The sequence below is a fragment of the Equus asinus genome, chromosome 23, assembly GCF_041296235.1.
Source record: "Equus asinus isolate D_3611 breed Donkey chromosome 23, EquAss-T2T_v2, whole genome shotgun sequence".
NCBI classification, from domain to species: Eukaryota; Metazoa; Chordata; class Mammalia; order Perissodactyla; family Equidae; genus Equus; species Equus asinus.
The window spans coordinates 13514776-13536279 of record NC_091812.1 but is presented as its reverse complement, the minus strand read 5'-3'; the positions used below and the strand labels follow the sequence as shown (position 1 = coordinate 13536279).

General features: G+C 44.6%; 1 long non-coding RNA gene across 1 annotated transcript; it reads left to right on the top strand.

The window, feature by feature from the left end:
- Positions 1–2697: 2697 nt before the first annotated feature.
- Positions 2698–9235, top strand: LOC106844427 (uncharacterized). The gene is made up of 3 exons (XR_011497296.1): positions 2698–2907; positions 3901–3943; positions 4865–9235. It is a non-coding gene; the product is annotated as an uncharacterized lncRNA (long non-coding RNA).
- Positions 9236–21504: the final 12269 nt, after the last annotated feature.

Below are 21504 nucleotides of genomic sequence, written 5' to 3'. Positions count from 1 at the left end.
ATTGAAAAAAGTGGAAAATACTTTATTCCTGGAATTCAAAATACTGCATTGGCTTGTGAAAGGATGCATGTGTGTATGTGTGTGCAGCAAGTCCTGATGGTCTTTATGCAGCTTAACCTTCGCTAACTTCAAAAAAATAAGTGCTACAGACTTACCCTAAGATCATTTGAAGATTTAATTATTTACATTTATTTTTCACGGTCATGTGCCCCATAGCGACGTTTCAGTCAATGATGGACCACATATATCATGGTGGTCCCATAAGATTAGTATCACGTGGCCCAGGTGTGTAGTAGGCTATACTGTCCAGATTTGTGTAGGTACACTCTATTATCTTCACACAATGACAAAATCGCCTAATGACTCATCTCTCAGAACTTATACTCATTGTTAAGTGACACACACCTGTATTGTAAACACTTCTCTAAGGCATTACAGAATGTGTATCGCATCCATGCACTGAACGAACTCTGTACTGAGTGTGGCTTGCAAGTAGCTTGTTAGAAACATCTTTATTACAAATTTCATGAACGGCTCACTACATGCCTTATGAAATGGGTACAATTCCATTCATGGAAAGAACACTGCTGAACACAGCTTGCAAGTAGCTTATTCAAATGTCTTTATTGAAAGTATTTAAAATACTTCACATCATGCATTACACAATCAGTATCACTTTCATTCAGCAAAAGAACATTGCGCTAGTGCAGCTTTAAAGTACTTGTTAGAAACGTCTTCATTACAAGTCTCTTAAACACTTCTCTACATTCTTTACATAATGGGCATTACTTTTATTCACTGAAAGAACACATGCTGGAAGCAGCTTGCAAATAGTTTGATAGAAACATCTTTTTTTTGCAGGGAAAGATTTGCCCTAAAATAACATCTGTTGCCAATCTTCCTCTTTTTTTTTTCCCTCTCAAAGCCCCAGTGCATGGTTGTATATCATAGCTGTAAGTCCTTATAGTTCTTCTATGTGAGCCACCGCCACAGCATGGCAACTGACAGATGGGTGGTGTGGTTCTGTGACTGGGAAACGAACCTGGGCCACTGAAGCAGTGAGAGCACCAATCTTTAACCATCAGGCCATCAGAGCTGGCTCTACAAACATCTTTAATACTACTTAAACACATCACTACGTGCATTACAGATTATCACTAGTATTCACTGACAGAACATTGCACTGAATGAGGCTTGCAAGTAGCCTAATGGAAACATCTTTATTACAAGTAGATAAACATTTCACAACGTACATCATCCACTGTGTATAACTTCCATTTATTGAAAAAACACTGAGCTGAACACAGCTTTCAAGTAGATTCTTAGAAATAACTGTACTGAAAGTCTCTCAAACACTTCACTACATGCATTACAGAAAAGGCGTCCTTTTCCTTCACTGAAAGAACACCGTGCTGAATGCAGCTCTTAAGTAGCTTCTTAGGAACATCTTTATTACAAGTTACTTAAAGACTTTACTGCATGCACTACAGATAGGGTGTATCTCATTCACTGAAAGAACACTGTACTGAACGCAGCTTGCAAGGAGTTTATTGAAAACATCTTAATTACAAGTACGGTACTGATTTTAGTTTTGTGAATGTCAAATAATGAATTATTCATTTTAATTATTTGAGTCAGCCCCTCTGATTGAAGATGGTATAGGCTGACTGAAACAAAAAACTGAAATTTGCTATTCAACATTCACAGAACTAAGTAAGTGTTGTTAAAATTAATAAAAGAAACCTCAACTAAAATTGGAGTCAGGAAGGCCTGTAGAGGGAGCCTTCACACCCTACCACTCCTCATCAATTATCCCAAGCAGGAAGACGTCAGTTACTGACCCCAGCAGGAAGAGACATACCTTGCTCCCAAACAGGAAGTGCAACTACTTCACTGCTGCAGCAGGAGCAAGTCTTCCTTCTTGCTTAGCAACAGGACCAGCCAATGGAAACACACCACAGCTCAGCCGATGAGAAGCCGGCATTGCCTGAACTTTTACTTTCCTCCAATGAACTTTCACTTTTTCCTTGCTGATGACTTCCTGTCCTTATCCCCACCTCATTACTATAAAAAACTTCCATGTTGTGTGACCCCACAGAGTTTCTCTCTGCTTGCCATGTGAGACGCTGCCTGATTCATGAATCATTTAATAAAGCCAATTAGATCTTCACATTTACTAAGTTGAATTGTGTTTTTTAGCAGTGTACAAGAACTTTTAAGTTCTATATCTGAGTTTGCGTAAGGCAAAAACATTCTATAGGGAAGATGGACTTGAGGACTTATATGATCTTGAGTGTAAAAGTCTGAGTGAAAGCAAAACTTCCAGGCAGCATTTCAGACTTTCAAGGCAGTAGAATGGTGAGACCCAAGTCTAGTTCTCCAAAGAGTAAAGGGGGACCCAGGTAATATCTGGGTTACAGATGGAACAAGCAGAAAATTTCATTAAGGTAAACATATGATACGATGGAAGGGTGGAGTTGGAAAATAGGATGACAGGTAGGGCAGAGGGACCTAGAAGGCCCAGGAGGGGTGGACAGATGTGTTGGGCTGGTGGGTGGGGGAAGGGCGGTGGGCACACCTCTTCGTGCTGTCCCCTCCCCCACCCTCAGAAACCCTTTGTGACTCTTCAATGCTCCGTGATGCAGGCCTGGGACTACAGCCAAGGGTCTGTACTCTCAGAGCTCAGTTGCTTCAGGCAGGCTTGTGATTCAGACAATGGAGTTCAGTCATTGGAATGTTCTCTCATTTCTGAATAGCCCTATTGAGTCATGTCTGAGCTTTGGGTTCCTGGATACTCATCCCAACCTCACCTTCCTGTGTGGGTTGTGTTTGCTCCTTCTGTTCCTGTGCTACCTGGTGGGGATTCCATCTTTACGAACCTTCTGGAAAACCAAAGATTTCCAAAAGGTAAGGAACACTGGGCGAGCCCCCAACAGTGATGCTTTACTGTTGTTTCCTTTTCTATTCCCACATTTTAAAGTGAGTTTGGTTGGCTCAGAGAGACACCTAAGATGGGAAGTGTAAGTAGAGGATAGAATGTCATCCACCTAGGGAAAGAGGTAGGGCAGGGCTAGGGGCTCAGCTGGGACTGATTCCTTTTGAAGCTCACAGACCACCTGGGTGTGAGGGAGAATTCCAGGATAAAAGTCCCAAACTCAGTGATTCTGTAGTCCTGGATTAGGTTATTTAGAGAGTTTTGGATCTCTGCAGGAGAACAGAGTTCTCAGCGCTTGATGGTGAGTCACATTCCCACGTCAGGCATCACTCGACCAAGCCTTCCTTCGTGTCAGGCAGATCAAGAGAGCAGGGCTGAGCCTCTAAGCAGAGACTGGAGTCTGAGCTCTGTCCCTGGATACAGGGTCCTGTCTGAGGGAGCAAAGGCGTGACTGTTGGCCTCAGAGTCTATGCCCTCCTTGAGCAGAGGACTTCTGACTGAGACTATCAAGTGTGAACTTCAGAGATAAAAATCCTTCTTTGAGTTTTTTTTTTTTAAAGATTTTATTTTTTATTTTCCTTCTTCTCCCCAAAGCCTCCCAGTACATAGTTGTGTACTTTAGCTCTGGGTCCTTCTAGTTGTGGCATGTGGGATGCCACCTCAGCATGGCTTGATGAGCAGTGCCAGGTCCGCACCCAGGATCCGAACCTGCAAAACCCTGGGCCGCCAATGCAGAGCACACGAACTTAACCACTTGGCCACGGGGTCAGCTCCTCTTTGAGTTTTTCAAGAGGGGAAAATTGAAAATATTTTATCACCTTTAAAAATTAATGAGAGGAAGGAACACAAAGTTCTATAATTAAAAGAGAGTCATACTATTCTTGGATAATGAATGTCTGAGTTTCCTAGAGAGAGGAATGAGAGAAATGAGTCCCAGCCCCTCATTCTTTTCTTTTTGTTCTCAGCATCAGGGCAGAGCCACGAGAAGGAAAGGTGGGACATTGGGAGGTAAGGTTCTGCCTATTCCACCTGAGCTCTCCAAAGGTGACTCTTCCTGTCCTTTCCATGAGGTCCCAGATCCATGATCTCTGAGGATGTCGGTTGCTAACAGTCCCTCTCAGAAAACAGAGCCCTCAGAGGAGAGGCTCATGGGAAGGCAGTCAGAACCCAAGACACTTCTCAGATTCCTGCTCTGCCCACCACTGGGCATGAAGCAGTGATGGACCTGGACAATGGGTGTAGTCCAATAGGTGTCCATGTGAGATGATGAGAGTCAGAGCTTCTGTCTCCTGACCTTGTGAAAGTACTTTGACTTCCTGGATGATCAGGTTCCTCTTTGAGGTAACCATTGACCTGTGCTCCTCACATGGTGGTTTCTAGCATCACATGAGATAATGTATGTGAAAGTACTTTATAAATGAAGCAACATACACGTGTGAACCTTGTTAATATCATCGACCATTTGACCTCACCTGCTGATTCTTGGGACTTTCAGAGCCTAATGTCCCTAAGGTCTCCCATAAAGGGACTCCTGTCTAACACCTATGCTTCTACCTTCATTATATACAACCCACTCTCCTGGTTTCCCAGGTTGGAGACATTACTAGAGAGAAAGAGAGGAGAAAAGGAAGCTGCTTTCTATTCTGAAAAGGTGACTAGTCTTTCCCCTTGTTTCCTGATCCCTCTTTAGCATGTTCTGTGCAATTCCAGGGATTCAGTGAAGCCTGGGTCACGGGAGGGAGGTTGCTATAGGAACGGGTAGGTGAATGAAGGTTTGGGGTGAGGGCTGCTGAGTGTGCTGTGAAGTCATGGATGTGGGGCATTGTGAAGGGGCAGCAGGCTTCAGGTGGCCCCTCCTCTGCCAGACCATAGGTCCTCCTTTCCTTGTTCTCAGCCTGGCTGCAGCTTTGTACCTCCTGTCTCCCACAGCCCCTTGGGCCAGCATCATGATACCATCCACTTTCGTCAACTGCTCTGTCCAGACCCCTCCTGTGAGGTGTGTAATAGCACAACTGCTGAGGTCAATCGGCTGCTGCTCCTGGAGGACCTGGAAGATGATACCCTCTCTGTGTCCTCTCTGGCTTCCACAGCTTCCGTGACTGAGTCATCATGTACTCTGTCCTCTGCCTTCTCAGCAGTCCCTCTAGGAGACCTAATACCAGCCCCTTAGCCTGAGCCTTCCCCACCGCCCCCCTCCATTCTCTCACCTAACCCAATGACACCCTTGGCTGACTTTCTTTCACTTTCATCACTGGGTCACTCTTTGCTACCAGAGCCTTTTCCTCCCTTGGATTCCACATTCCCAGTGGACCATTCCCCACCCTAACCCCTTGCCTATCCCCTTCTTTCACCACATGACACTCAGACAGTGGATCCTGTTCTCCAACCAGAGGCCACATTCCCCGTGGACCATTCCACATACCAACTTTTTGCCTCTCCCCATCTCTCACCACATGACCCTTAGACAGCAGATCCTGTTGTCCAAACAGAGGCTACTTTGTCTCTGCATACCATCTTCTCTCTTGACTCCACCCTTTCCCAAGATACCAAACCCTTACCAGATTTGTCCCAGACAATGAATCTCAATGATTCATTGGCTTGTCATCACACACCACCAGCTATGTCTGTTTCACCACCACCAGACCGCCCTTTAACTGTGACTCAATTTAAATCAGTTTCCACTTTATTGAAGCCTGTCTTGGAGAACTCATCTCCAGATAGCCCCAGTTGGTGGTCCACTTGTGTCCTGAAAATCAGAGGCACTGATCATTCGAGGCTGTTGATTTGAGAATTCTCCTTGAGGCAAGCTCATGGCAAAGACTTATTCCCTTCCACCCTGGCACAATGTGACTTCAGTCAAGAGTTTCTTGCCCTCCATTCTTCAGAGGTGTCTTTCGAGGGAAACCCTCCAACCAACCTTGTAGAGCCTGATAACCTCTCATTTCTCAGCCCATCTGTCCTGGCACTCCTGGAGAGACAAGGCCAACAGAGGAGTGATTTCCTGATGTGGGAGGAAGAGGAAAATAAAAAGGATTCTTTTCCAAAAGATTTTAGGCCAGACTATGAGCTAAATTCTTCAGGGAAAATGTTGGAGTCAATTGCTGATAAGCACGACTCGGCACTCTCCCTTCCTTTTTGGAGCAGCAAAGGGAAACCAAAGGAGCTGCACAAGCACCAGCAGCTTCTATATCCTAAGACCTCAGAGGACCATCTACAGCAAAAACATGTCCAGCTCTCCTGGGATCTCGTCTCTGCACAGCAAGTCCTCGCCCTCTGCTGACCATGTCTCAGGTGACTGTTCCTCAATCTTTATTTTCAACAGAATCTCGAATTCCTCCATGGACCAAGAATCCCCAGTACTTCCTCATCCCTTACCTCTGTCCTTGCCTGAGATCCAGCCTCAAGCCTTGCCTCAAACCCTGCCCCAATCCAAGCCCCTACCTTTCACTCAGGTCCAGCCCCAGGCCCACCTTCAATCCCCACTCCCAATCCTACCATTGGTCCTCTGCCTCAGATTAGGATCTGTGGAGTGTGTTTCCAGAATGAATTGGAGTCTCTCATTTCATCTGAAATTCAATACCTGGAATGGAACGTGTTGCAGAAGCAACAGGAAAGTCCGTGGGGTTCACCCTCTGTGGTCCAAAGATCTCAGGAAGACTTTTGTCCTTCAGCTCCCAACTCTCCTTACCAATGGGCGTTCCAGGCCCATATTTCAATCTCCATCCTTCTTGCAGTTTTCTCTTAGTGATGAGGTTTGAGAGAAACTAGAGGACCACCTTTGAAAGAGGCTCATCCAACACCTGTGGGGCCTGTCCTGAAGGGTCCACGAGTGTCTGTCACTGATTATGACTCTGAGCAATTTTCCAGAGACACCTGAGTCAGAGGGAAATAATGGACTCTCATGGGTTTCTGTGAACAAAAATCTAAATGTTGGATTGAGCCATCCTGGAAGCTTCTATGAGAGGAGCTCATAAATGCTTGGATCAGTGACATAGCCCACAAAATGGGCCAAAAGATCATCTGTTGAGGGACCCAGAGAGCTCTTCAGATAAGGATCCAGGGTATGACTCTGAGAGAGATCTACATAGTCACATGCCAAGTCTGTTGGAAAAAAATTCAAGGGCCTCAGGGGCAGTCTAGGTTAGAAACAAATAGAAAATGTCCTGAAAGTACATTTGGGCAAGGAGTTTGAGGAAATCAATGAGGGTTGGCTCCCTGGGACTGTGCGGAGTTCATGGCATGCTGTCAAGCAGACATTGCTGCTGTCTGCAAAATCCTACACCCAGAAAACACAGAGAAGTTTGCCACCATCAGTGGGTGAGGATGACTCCCTGGATACCTTCCAGGAGCTTTTCTTCATTGATTCCAGTGCATGACAGATGCTGCAAGCCCATATTAAAAGGTTTCATATGAGGATGCTGTGGGGCCTTCCCTGCAGGGTCCTTGAATCCATAGAGATCTTTAATTTGAAAGATGCAGCATCCCAGTCCTTGTCCCATCCCCACCTTCCCTCCTCAGCCAACCTGATTTCTGAGGTGGACTCCAAATCTTGGGCCTTCAAGACCTTTGTAGGAAGCTCCAAATCTCTTCACAGATACAAAATGGGAACAAGAAATTCAGCCCCTGTCCTGGATCATCATCTCCTGACCAGCTCACCTGTGGGCAAGGAAGGGCAGGGGACCCCGAGATGATCACCCTTTCATATCAACAATAAGTTTGCAGAGGATATTCGGAGAACTAAGGGTGCCAGACAGACTCTTCTGCCTGTCACACATGACATCACAGACAAAGCAAGTCAGAGACAGACTCTACTAGGCCACATACACCCCCCCCAAAGCTGCCTGCAGGGAAAGCTGGGGCCAGACATGAGCCAAAGAGGAAGAGTGTGAGTTCCAGGGGTGGAGTAGAAACACAACAAGGCAAAGACAGAGAAGAGGTCAGAACCTTTCTCCAAGGTCAACGTGTCCAGGGAGATATTCAGGGCAGAGGAGCTTGATGCTTTTCAATCAAAAACTGGTAACATCTTGACAATCAGCAAGCCAGGAAGCCCCCAAATGGTAAATGTGAATCAGAGTATAGTAGAAACTACTGGGACCACTGAAAGCCCCCCGCCAAAAGGACTAATTCCCCTAGACTCTGAGTCATCAGTCCTTAAAGAACAGCTGTTTGGTGAGTTAAAGTCTAAACTGGACAGGAGGGAGCAGAGCTACGCCCAAGGTCAACCCACTGACGCTCCCCTGCCTCAGAGAGCTTGACTTACAAGGCCTCACTGACTCATGCCCAGGGTGTCTCCACTGGGGACATGGGAGCTTCCCAGGTGCTGCATGTCCATTTGGAGGACAGAGGAATCAGCACGGAGCAGCAGCAGGAGCCTTGGGTCCCTAAGAAAGTCTTAAGGAGGTGCCAGGATAAGAATTTCCCACCAGCTGCAAAGAGAGCAAGCCCTCCAGGCCCCAAACCAGAAGGTCTTGGTGGAGGGGATGCAGGGTTGCAGACATTCCAACCTAGAAGGAAGAGTTTCCCTACTCAGGATAAGGCATTAGAGGAGATGTTTGAGAGCAAGTCTTCCCAGACCCCATTACAAAAGGGACAGCCTCCTCCTGAAAACCTTTGCAGAAAAAAAAAATGAAGCACTTTTTGTAATGGCTTCATCCTGAGACAAAACGCAAAAGGCAAGAAAATTCCCAGGAAAAGGGCAGCTCTATATTATCTGCACAGAGCAGAGGCCTAGTTAAAAGAAGAGCTGCCCTTACTGAGACGAGCACAGCTCAGAAGACCATGACAGTCCCTGGGAAGTTCCCAGAGCAGGAACTGGAGCGTCGATGTGCAACAGATGCCACCTGGCCTCAAGAGCCCCTCCCCTCCCTGAGGAAGTTTGGGAAAACTCAGCAGAAGGCAGAAGTGCAGGCCCAGACAGAGCCCATCCAGGGGCATCCTTCCAACTACAGGGCTCCCTCCTGTAAAGTGACAAACACCAAGTCCTGCCACCAAGAAGCTGTCTTTGCTGGCCAGAGTGATCCTACAAGTATTAGATGGATCAGAGACAAGGACAGACACCCCCAGAAAGTTGTGGCCTTTAGGGACCAGCTATTGGATTATCTGTGCCCCGCAGGGAGCCTGTCCCTGTCCAAGCCCCACCTACAGGGGTCAAGCCAGCCAGGGGCCTCCGACTGCTCTCACCACTGTTGAAGGCAGTTTCAACAGAAAATGCTTCTCCAGAATTTCCAGAGGAAAATTTTCTACCCCCAAATAATTCCTTCCTTGTGCAGTATATTGATTCTCTCCAGTAAATGATTCTCTAATAATAGAGAAGTCTTTTCTGTGTAGTGTGTTGGGGGCATGGGTTTTGGGTAACTCAGGGCTTGTCCCTCAGGATAGTAAGGAGTTAGTCCAGTTCTTTCTGATTGCTTCCTTTGGTTTCTAAAGGTGACCAGTCCCCTGGAACTCTTGTTGACAGAGATATGTGCCTCCCGAAGCTCAATTCCTCCCTGATGAAGTCTGAGGAGATGGGCTCTGTCTCCTGCCTCTCAGCTTGGCCTCAACAAAAATGTAGAACAGCCCACACCTTCCCCTCACTGAGTGATTTCTAACCTTCAGAGCAGTAGGGAAGACAGGTCTCCTCTCTGAAGAAGGACACGTGTCCACTTCAGAAAATGACAATGAAGAAGAAACAGTGGCTTCATCATGATTTAGAAGTCAGTGACTGGAGGACTCCACGGGTGGGTGAACCTGGGAGGGGAGTTTGGGGGTTACCACTGCAGTGGATCCTGGGCTGGTGCGGGAGGGGCAAGGAACAGCATAGATGCTGCTTAAGAATCTGTCATGTGGGTCATGTTAATGTGTTGGGGAAGGATATTTTAGACTTGACACTGAAGTTTCCCTACTGGAAATGCACCTGGGGCAAGGGGTTCCCCTCTCTGGGCATTTCCTCAGGCTGCCCAGTTGATGACATTTAGTTGCAGAGCAAAAGCATCACTCAGCTGTCAGTGGTAGAATGGTGACAAGGCAGCCGCCTACCTCCCAGGGTAAAATAAAGCTGAGAGTAAGGAAAAGATGACTTAGAGGGAGTAGGGAGGTAAGAAAAAATGAAGAGGCGAAAGAATGACCTTGCTGGTGGAACAAAGGTTTATGCCTCCTCATCCCCATATCTTGACCCTGTCCACTCCCCCACTTCCTCAATCTGATCCATGCACCACCTCCTTGAGGCTGATCTGAGCACTGCACAGCACACTGCTGCCTTTTTCCAAAAAGGCACGAGGCCGTTCTTTGAGCACTAAAATAATATCTTCAGGGAAGTCATCAGGCATGGCATCCCCCTCTTTAGGAAAGGTGATCTTGCTGCCTTCCTTCCATCCATGCTTGACGGAAATATACAAGATCTTGCCCTTACTGTGTAAAGTTCATGTTCAGGATGGAGGTGCCTCCTTTGATATTCACGGCCTTGGTGGAGCCATGGTTGGTCTCCCCTAGAACACCTGCAGCTCACAAACCAGAAGTGAGTCCCAGACTATGCACCAGGTTACAGATATTTGGGGGACTCACCATAGACTGCACACATACCTACCCTCACAATAGGGGTCTGGAGGAAAGGCAATTCAAACATGGGGTGAGTGTCCTAGAGGGTGCTTGAAGTTTTTCCAGAAAGATATGTGAATGCTGGTTGTTAAAAGAAAAAACAAAAACAAAACCAATGTCCACTACAGCCCTCTCTCACTCCCATGCTTGTATTTTCTTGTCCAGATTATGCCATTGACCCTACAATGTCTGAAGCTTAGGGTCAAAGAATGAATGCAGATCCTGTGGAGGGCCTGAGAGAGACACAAGGTGGGATGGGGTCCAGGGCCGGGAAATTGAAGAGGTGAGGAAGCTGTGGAGGACTCTAACATCCATATGGATGGACCAGCCAATAGCCCAGTACCTCAGATCCTACATCATCTCATCTTAGGGTCCTTTACTTCCATTCCAGTGCAGTTGCTGCCATACTCCAGAGCTTATCACCAGGAACACTTCTGCCATCCAGATTAACATAGTCTGACACTCCACCCTTTGGTCTTCTGATTTATATTCCCCTTGTTAACTTTTCAACTCTAGGCCATTCATCTTTCCACTTACTCCTCATCCACTTAGCTCCTGTCTTCATTCCCTCCCTCTCCAAGGTAGATTTGATGGTCTATCAGGTAACCAACATTTAAAAAGCTCCGCTACTAATGGGCCCCATCCAATCTCATTTAATTCTTCCTGTTTGGCAAAATCCAATCTCTCTGCCTTTTCCAGAAATGCCTTCCTATAACTGATCACTATAGGATTAAATCTCACAATTGAATCTACTGGTACCACGATAAATTCAGCCCCAGCACTAGCTGGAAAACCTTCGCTCATTCCACAAATAATGACCCCATGGTTACTAACACATGAAGAAAACAAATGGAGCTTAGGTCACTGTTTCCTTCGTCCATTCTCTCTGATGCTACTAAACTTTATTTCAATCTCCTTCACTTTCCTCAAACTTAGGCCATCTCCACTTGCTCTGCAAATGTGCTGGATCACCGATCACAGAGGAGCTAGAAGTCATGAGATAGGAAATTTCCACCAAAAAACCTTCATAAAAACCCTTTCCCATTCCTCTTTATTTTCCTGTTATATGAAAAGAGATCTCCTTCCTAACCTCAATGATTACACTTCCCGAAATGTCCTTATTGAGAGAGCTAAACCCTCGTCTTGATGGACTGAGCACCCCCCTTGCCAGGTATCCTCTCGTCCCCTCCCTCTCTTTAAGAGGCACCCAATTTCTTTTATTGTTTTAAGCTTTCTATTACAGAAATGTTTAAACATGCAAGAGAGCAGTGTAACTTCCCACGTACCCCTCATCCCGCTTTCACAGTTATCATCTGGCACGTGTGATACAGCCTATCTCCTACACTGTGGTTAAAGGGCAAGAACCCAGATCTCGTCAAGATGGTGGCAATAGGTAGACTCTGAACTCATCTCCTCCCACAAACACAGCCAGGTAACAAATATTCTTTGGAAAATTACCCTGGGGAGAGAAGTGAAAACTGGATAAAAAGAGGCCCCACAACAAGGGACAGTCCTGACTGAAGTGGAAGAGGCAGAAATTCCTTCTGGAGAGAAAAAAGCCACCTTTGTGAATGGCAGAGCTTCACAGCCAGCCAGGTGGGAGCCACCCTAAGGTACACAGCCCTCTCTGAAGAAGTGGGGACCTGAGCAGGGGCCAATACTGCTATAAGCATCCTTCAGACTCAGCACAACTGAGACAAGTGTCATACTATCTGGCTTCACTGGCTATTAACTGCAATGAGGAATACCCCCAGAAAAGCTATCAGACGAAAGCTGAAAACCGGGCTTTTAAGGGGCCTATGCACAAATTCACTCATCTCAGAGAGCAACCTAAAATCACCAAAAAGAAGGCTGCACAGTCCTTTGGTGAGAAGAGACTCACCTAGTGGGCTCTGGGTGCATCTTGGTGAGAGATGGGACCTCTCTGAGGTTTAGGACATTGGTGGTGGCCATTGTTGTGACTTGGTGCAGGCATGCTGACACAGACACTGGCAGACACCAAGGATGTTCTTCCCCTGGCCTGATAGCCCAGAGGTCTGCCACACCCACTAGAACACAGATTTAATCCAGTTCAGCCAGGGCAGGCAACCCTAGGGACTGGCCCTACCCAACAGCAAGCCCTCAGGCTACTTGTCGGCCTGCACAGACTGGGTGCCTTAGTCTTCTACAGGCAGGTGAGTGTGTCTGCCTCTGTGGGGCAGGGCCTGTGTGAAGACCAGGTGAACTGGGGGCGGGCGTTGGTGGAGAGGTGAGAGCCTCTGTGGTGGGGCAACTGGGTATGCTCCAGGGGGTTGGGAAGTGTGCATGGACCAGGGCTGTTGACAGTATGTGTGGGACTGTGGGGGGTGGGGCTTATCAGTGGCAGAAGACCTGTGCTTCAAAATCAGCCACAAAGAGGATTGGCTGCAGCTTCCAAAGCCTGAAACAATTGGGTGCTCTGTGTCTGGGACCAGACCCACTCAGCTGCAATCCTAAGAGAGCTGACAACAGCCTTGCAGGCCTGAGGCCTAAAGCAACTGTAAGCCCCTGAGCCTAGCAACCAGCTACACTGGATACCTACCCAATTAACAGGAAAACTGCAATAGGAGAGTGCTGGTAGACTTTGTAGCCAATGGCGCTGCAGCTCCCCAACCCCGATTTACAAACAGCCAGCCAGGAAGGGAAAGACTAGACTCCCTGGGCACCTGCAGTAAGAGCAACACTGCCACAGCAGAAGGATACAAGTAGCCCACACAGGGGTCACTCCTGGATCATTTGGACTGGGGATGAGAGGGAAGAAACTGCTAGGCCTCAAAAGGCATCTCTTACATAAGGCCCCTTTGCCAAGATCAGGAGACATAGCTGACTCACCTAATACACAGGAATAAGCACAGAGAAAGAGGCATAATGAGGAGGCAAAGGAATACATTACAAGCAAGGGAACAGGACAAAACCCCAGAAAAAGAAGTAAATGAAACAGAAATAAGCACTCTACCTGACAAAGGAGTTCAAACAAAAACTTGTAAGGATGCTCACTGATCTTGGGAGAAGACTGGATGAACACAGTGAGAACATCAACAAAGAATTAGAAAATATAAAAAAGAACCCATCAGAAATTAAGAGTAGAGTAATTAATAGCAGAGTAGCTGTTACAGTAGAACAGATCAGCGAGCTGGAAGAAAGACTAGAGGAAATCACCCAAGCTGAAGAGATAAAAGAAAAAAGAATTAGACAGAATGAGAACAGTCTAAGGGAACTCTGGGACAACATCAAGCACACTAACATTTGTATTATAGGTGTCCCAGAAGGACAAGAGAGAGACAAAGGGGCAAAGAATCTATTTGAAGAAATAATTGCTGAAAACTTTCCTAACATAAGGAAGGAAACAGACATTCAAGTACAAGAAGCACAGAGAGCACCAAACAAGATGAACGTCAACAGGACCACATTGAGACATACTATAATTAAAATGTCCAAAATTAAAGATAAAGGGATAATCCTAAAAGTGATGAGAGAAAGACAAGTGATAGAGAAAGGAAAGTCCATAAGGCTATCAGCAAACTTCTCAGCCGAAACCCTAAAGGCTAGAAGAGAGCAGCATGACATATCTAAAGTGCTGAAAGGAAAAAACCTACAGCCAAGAATACTCTATCCAGCAAGAAATGGAAGGAGAGACAAAAAGCTTCCCAGACAAAAGGAGTTTATCACCAAGAAACTCATTCTACAAGAAATTCTGAAGGGACTTATTTAAGTGGGAAAGCAATAACCAAAAATAGAGGTAAGAAAATTATCCAAACCGCCCCCCCCCCCGCCCCAAACAAACCAGGCAATAAAATCACTGGTAAAGGAAAAAGTACAGTCAAGGTAGCAGATCAACCACCTATGAAGATAATGTATAGGTTAAATACAAAAGTACTAAAATTACCTATTTCAATGACAAGAGGGTAATGGATAGACACACACAAAACAAGAGATTAGAGATGATTTCAAAAATATAAAATGTGGGAAGAAGGGAATAAAGAGTAGAGCTTTTACAAAGAGGTCAAGCTAAAAGGACTATCAACTCAATACAGATTGCTACATACGTAGAATACTATATATGAACCTCATGGTAATCACAAACCAGAAACCTATCATAAGTAAACAAGAGGAAAAAAATCAAACATATTACTAAAGAAAGCCATCAAACCACAAGGGAAGAGAGCAGGAGAAGAACAGAGAAGAACTACTAAAACAGCCAGAGAAAAAGGTAACAAAATGGCAAGAAATATATTCTTATCAATAGCTACTATATAAATGTCAATGTACTAAATGCGCCCATCAAAAGGCATGGTGTGCCATGCCCTTGTCTCCTGCTTTCTCATGCTCTCTATTCATTGGTACAGGCTGCTCTGCTTTCTCATGCTTTTTGGTGAGATATAGCAATATAGCAATCTGTATTGAGTTGATAGTCCTTTTAGCTTGACCTCTTTGTAAAAGCTCTACTCTTTATTCCCCTCTTCCCACATTTTATATTTTTGAAATCATATCTAATCTCTTGTTTTTTGTGTGTCTATCCTTTACCCTCTTATCATTGAAATAGGTAATTTTAGTACTTTTGTATTTAACCTTTTGAGGAGATATTGGGGGTGGGGCTGCTGTTGAGTACCTTTCTGGTTCCTACAGGTAAAAACACATTAAATATGAGGGAAAGCTGTAGTTAAGGGTAGGGTAGATCTTGGGGGTGTAAATCCCTGGGCACAGCAGACTTTCAAAGATGATGCAGGATCCATAAGGAGATCTCCAAGAGTAAGAGGGTCTCAGGTAATATCTGGGTAACAGGTAGAATAAATAGAAAATTTCACCAAGGTAAATATATGGTATGGCAAATGCGTGGAGTTGGAAGGTAGGTTCGAGGTATCTAAGGGGCCCTGGAGGCATGGACAGATCTGCTGGGCTGGATGGTGGGAGAAGGGTTGTGGGTTCATCTCTCCTATGTTGCCCCCTACTCTCCCCTCAAGAACCTTTGGTGTCTGTGCTAAAGCTCTGTGATGCGGGCCTGGAACTCTAGTCTAGAATGTGCACTCTTAATGCCCAGCTGCCTGAGGCAGTAATGCACTTCCCATGATGCGGACCACCTTCCCTGTCTGAGGAGCCTTACTGCACCACGGCTGAGCTCCAGCTCATCTTCCTAGGTATTCCCACCCTTGCCTTCATGGGTGGGAGGGGATCTTCCTTCTATCAGTGTTCTACCTAAAGAGGAACCCATGTTTCCCAATATTTTGGAAACAGAGAGACATCAATCAGGTAAGTAAACCAGACTTCCTCAGGGACAGTAAATCTTTCTTTTCAAATAGATGCATTCAATGCTATCAATTTCCCTCTAAGTACTGCTTTTGCTGCATCTCACAAATTTTGAGAATTTGTAATTTAATTTTCATTTAGTTTAAAATATTTTTTCTCTTGAGACTTCTTCCTTGACCCATGTGTTAGTAGTGTGTTGTTTAATCTCCAAACATTTTGGGATTTCTATCTATCTTTCCGTAATTGATTTCTAGTTTAATTCCATTATGATCTGAAAACATACTTGGTATGATTTCTATTTTATATTTGTTAAGATGTGTTTCGTGGCCCAGAATGTGGTCTGTCTTGGTGAATGTTCCATGTGAGCTTGAGGAGAATGCGTACTCTGTTGTTGATGATGTGTTCTATAAATGTCAATTAGATTAAGTTGACTGATGGTGCTCTTCAGGTCAACTATATTATCACTGATTTTTTGACTGCTGAATCTGTCCATTTCTGACAAACTTCAACAATAACAGTGGATTCATCTATTTTCCCTTGCACTTCTACCAGTTTTTGCCTTACATATTTTGACACTCTGTTGCTAGACGTATACCTGTTAAGGATCGTTGTGTCTTCTTGGAGCACTGATCCCTTTGTTGTTATGTAATGCTCCTCTTTATTCCTGATAATTTTCCTTGTTCTGAAGTCTGCTTTGTCTGAAATTAATATAGTTACTCCTGTTTTCTATTGGTTTGTGTTAGCATGGTAAATTTTTTCTCTTTCTCTTTACTTTTAATCTATCTGTATATTTATATTTAAAGTGGGTGCTTTGTAGACAACGTATAATTGGTTATTGTTTTTTTATACACTCTGACAGTCTATCTTTTAATTGGTGAATTTAGACCATTTATGTTTAGTGATTTTTTATATAGTTGGATTACTATCTACCATGTCTATAACTATTTATTATACCTGTTCTTTCTTCCTTCTCCTCTCTTTCTGTCTTTTCTGGTTTTAAACAAGCATTTTATGTGATCCCATTTTCTCTCTTCTCATAGCATATCAATTATTCTTCTTTAAAAAATATTTTAGTGGTTGCCCTAGAGTTTTAATAAACATTTACAACTAATTTAAGTCCACTTTCATATAACACCATACCACTTCATAGGTAACCCAAGTACCTTATAACATAGTTCCCAATTCCTCCCTTCAGTCCCCTGTAACACTGTTTTCATTTATTTCCCTTATCCATATACTACAATCACTCAATCCATTGTCATTATTATTATTAGGTCAATTCAAAATAAGAAAAATAGAAGTTTTATTTTACCCTCATGTATTTCTTCTCTTCCTGTATGTAGATCTGAGTAATCATTTTCCGTCTCCCCGAAGAACTTTTAACATTTATTGCAGGGCAGGTCTGATGCTGCTAAATTACTTCAGTTCTTGTTTGAGAAAGCTTTTATTTCTCCTTCACTTTTGAGGGATAACTTCACTAGATATAAAATTCTAGGTTGTTTTTTTTTTTTCTTCTTTCAATACTTTAAATATTTCCCTCCACTTTCTTCTTGCTTTCATGGTTTATGATGAGGAGTCTATAATTCTTATCCTTGTTCCTCTAGAGGTAGGGTGTTTATTTTTCTCTAGGTTCTTTAAAGATTTTTATCTTTTGGTTTCCTACAGTTTGAATATGATATGTCCAGGTATAAACTTTTTTAGTATTTCTCCTTTGTTGTTGTTCTCTGAGCTTCCACAATCAAAGGTTAATCTGTCATTAATTTTGGAAACTCTTTGGCCATTATTACTTTAAATATTTCTTCTGCCCTGTTCTCTCTCTCTTCTGATATTCCAATTACATGTATGTTACACATTTTTAAACTGTCTCACAGTCTTGGATATTCTGGGTTTTAAAATTTTTTAAAAATTCTTTTTGCATTTCAGTTTGCAAAGTTTCTATTGACATATATTCCAACTCACTTATTCTTTCCTTGGCAATATGCAACCTAGAGATAAGCTAATGAAAGGCATTCTTCATTTCTGTTACTGTATTTTTGGTTTCTAACATTTTCTTTTGTTTCTTTCTTAGAGTTTCCCAGACAGATCTCTATGTGCCTTCCTGACACATCCTCTTGGATATGTAGGAGGGATATAAGACTTAACAGATCTAGATCCAAACATGTATTTCTGCCCAAATCTCATCCATCCCCAACGTTCCCATTTCTGAGAATGTCATGTCTATTCACCCACTGGTTAGGCCTCAAATTTTGGAAACATCCTTGACTCCTATCTTCTTCTCACCATCCACTTATAATCCATCACTCAAATAGGGTGGCTCTACCTTCAAAATATACACAGAATCAGATCACCTCACACCCTCTGTCTCCACTGCTGCTCTAACCCAAACCACAGCACCTCTCTCCTGGAGTGTAATGGTGGGCTTCAACTTCTTTCTCCACTTTTATCCTTGCCCTACTGTCGTCTATTCTTCACCCAGTGGTCAAAGTGATGACTGCAAAATGTAATCAAACTCATCTGCCTCAAAATCTTTCCAAGATGACTATTATAAATCCATGGTGCCTTCAATAGCTTACAGGTCTGGCCCAGCCCCCTCCTTGCCCGGCTCCAGGCTGTTCTTTGTCTTGCCCTCCAACCACAATGAACTTCTTGCTGTTCATCAGATACACGAAGAGCTCTCCTGCCCCAGGAAAAGGCCGTGTTCCTTCTGCCTGGGTCCCTCTGCTCAGGTGCCCACATGGCTTCTTTACTCACTTTATTCAGGTCTCTGCCAAATGATGTTTCCTTAAAGAGGCCCTCGGATACCCTCAAATGGGCTCTCTCCTTGCCTGCCTTTATTTCCAGTCACAGCACCTATGACTACAAACAGCATACATTTATTTACAGGCTTGCCCTCAGTTCCTCCACCAGAATGGAGACCCCATGAGGCTAGGACCTCAGCTCAGTGCCATGTCCCCAGGCTCTGGCAGTGCCCAGGACCTGGCAGGTGTCTATTACATATGGGATCGGGAGGCAGCTACTGCTAATGTTGTCTTTTTGATTTGGATGCTGTAAAGTTATTTTGCTGTATAATTATTCAGTGAGCTGCACACATATGGTTGTGCATTTTATCATATAAAAAGACATTACTTTGATTGCCTAAATCAGCTGAGGACAAACTGTCGTACTCTTTCACCCACCTCCTCAACCCGGGCTTCTTCCAGCCACCCTCCTGGAGTCCCTGAAGTTCTCCCTTTCTCTGGGGTCTGTAGCCTGGTTTTCTGGAATTGGGGTTCCTATTTTCTGGATTTGGGGCTCCTCCTGCCTGGTGGACATTGCAACAGAGTCAACCCTGGCTCAGGGATCAGGAAGGTCATTGAACAGCACTCCCTGCACCCTTAGTGTGGGTGGGGCAGAGAGTGGACACTCCCCACCTGGCAGGAGGGGCTGGACAATGGCCTCTGCCCTTGTATACCAGGTGAAGGGGAAGCTCGTCTCCCACTTTTACCACCCCCACCCCCCAGTTCAGCCCATCCTTCCCATCATCATGGAAATGTTGTCTAGTTAAGGCCCAGGCTGAGGCTGCCATGTTATATGCTCCCATTTTCCCCTCTGTGAATTCTACTCTTTCTCTGATTTTACAGAGTCCCAATGAAAAGCCTCAGCTCCCAACCCTCCATCCCTTGTGGGAAAACTTACTGGGGTTAGGGAAGGACAGGAGCCCAGGTCCTATTCCAATCTTCTGCCACAGCCCAGTGTCCAGGGCGGACCCACACCACAGCCCAGCCGCCCTATTTCCCTCTGCTCCACTCTGGTGATCCCTGACAGCGGCCAGGGTCATGGGGAAATCTGGAGTCCGGGTCTGAATTCTGGCTGGATACCTATGTGCTACCTTAAACGAGTCGTTTCACCTCTCTAACCCTCACTTTCTTCACCTGCAGACTGGGGATAATAATGTCCACCTCATTGGCTGGTGGGAGGGTTATATGAAATAGTCCATGAATGGGATCATTACAGATAATTATTAATACTATTCTTATTCACCAGGTATTGTGCTAAGCACTTTGCATTCACTAACTCCTTTAATCCTCATGTAGCCAGCAGCCCTGTGAGATTTGCCACCATTATGATTCATATTTTACAGATGAGGACAATGAGGCATATGGGGGCTCTGCAATGGAGTTGCTCACACTGCTTTTTGGTGGCAGAGCTACATTCAAATTGAGGCCATCTCCAGATGCCACAGGCTCTCCTCCTGTGCCAGAGAGCCTCCCATTGTTATTATTTAAACACCTTAACAGACTTATTGGGGAAATGGGATGATCCCCTGTTTAGGCATGAGGAAACTGAGGCACAGACAGATTAAGTAAATTGTTCTCGGGCACAGCTATTTGGCAGAGGAGCCGAAATCTCTGATTCCCAAACCTAGGCTTTTAACTACGGCCTGAGCTGTCATTATTAGCCAAATAGATGTAATAACTTACCTCATGGAAGACACACGACTCACAACACCAAGCCTTCTTAAAAGAAACAGATTAACAATGATTATGGTTGAAAGCACTGGCAGAACTTTTTAGATGCTAATGCTAGTCAGTCAGTGTCAAAGGTAATTTTCTTGGTAATGTTTCGATGTTTTTTTTCTGATTATAAAGTGATGTGTATTCATTGTAAAAATGTTGTCAATTCTGTAAATTTAAATACTAAAATTAAAGTATTTAATATGAATTCTACCTTTCCTTTAAATAAGTAACAATAATAGTCACAATCAACACTTGGGTATGTATTTCAACAAACCAACCTACCTTTCTTCCTTCATTCCTCCCTCTCTCTCTCTCCACCCCTCCTTCTCTCCTTCCTTTTTTCATCTACCTTTCCTACCTTTTCTCTTTCTCTGCCTGTCTCTCTCTCTCCATCATTCTTTGCTTCTATCTGTCTATCTGTCTGTCTATCATCTATCTATCTAAAACAAGAGGTAAGACTTTCCATATATCCCTAAACTTTGCAGCTTGAGCCCACAGGGGACTAAAGGATGTGAAGTAACTCAAAATTCCAAAGAGAGCCTCCTGGGATCCACAAGCAGAAAAGGCCAAATGCCTTCCTTCCTAAAGTAGTCAAAATCAACCCCAGAATCACTTCACCCATCCTCTCTCCTTGCTCCTCACTCAGAGGAGAGAGAAGCAGGCTACTGAAAAGAGAAAGGCCCCAGCTCCTGTACAGAGTCAGAATTGCAAGCAGAGGCATTGCCCTCCTCACGGCAAAGGAGACAGGAGTTTCTACTCTTTCCAAAGTCCCTTCCAGGAGGGTTTCAAAGAGAATCAGTGGGCACAATGATCAGAGGCACCTGAAAGAAGAGAAGCCTGTCCCTACTCTAGATGGACATTTTCTGATGCTGGTGGGGAAAGTTTTGGGAAGCTGGATATGTGTCTGATAGAATTTCCAGACACCACATCGACTTAGATCACAGAACCCATTCATAGTATGGAAATGTCTGAAGACATGAGATCTGTTGGTGTGGGCCAAAGCCAATAGACTGATGAACAATGGGTCTTGTACCTGGAAAAACAAAGTTGGAAGGCTTCTCACTTCCTCATGCCCCTCAGAGTGGGAATTAGGGACATCAGCAACTTCTGTGGCTCCATATAAAAGAATACTTGGCTGAGAAATGGGGCAGGAATCATTAAGTGCCCAGGATGCCTCCAAGTCAAGCAAAAACATATGCACAGGCTTGCTGCCCTTCTCTGTGGGGCCTCAGTGAT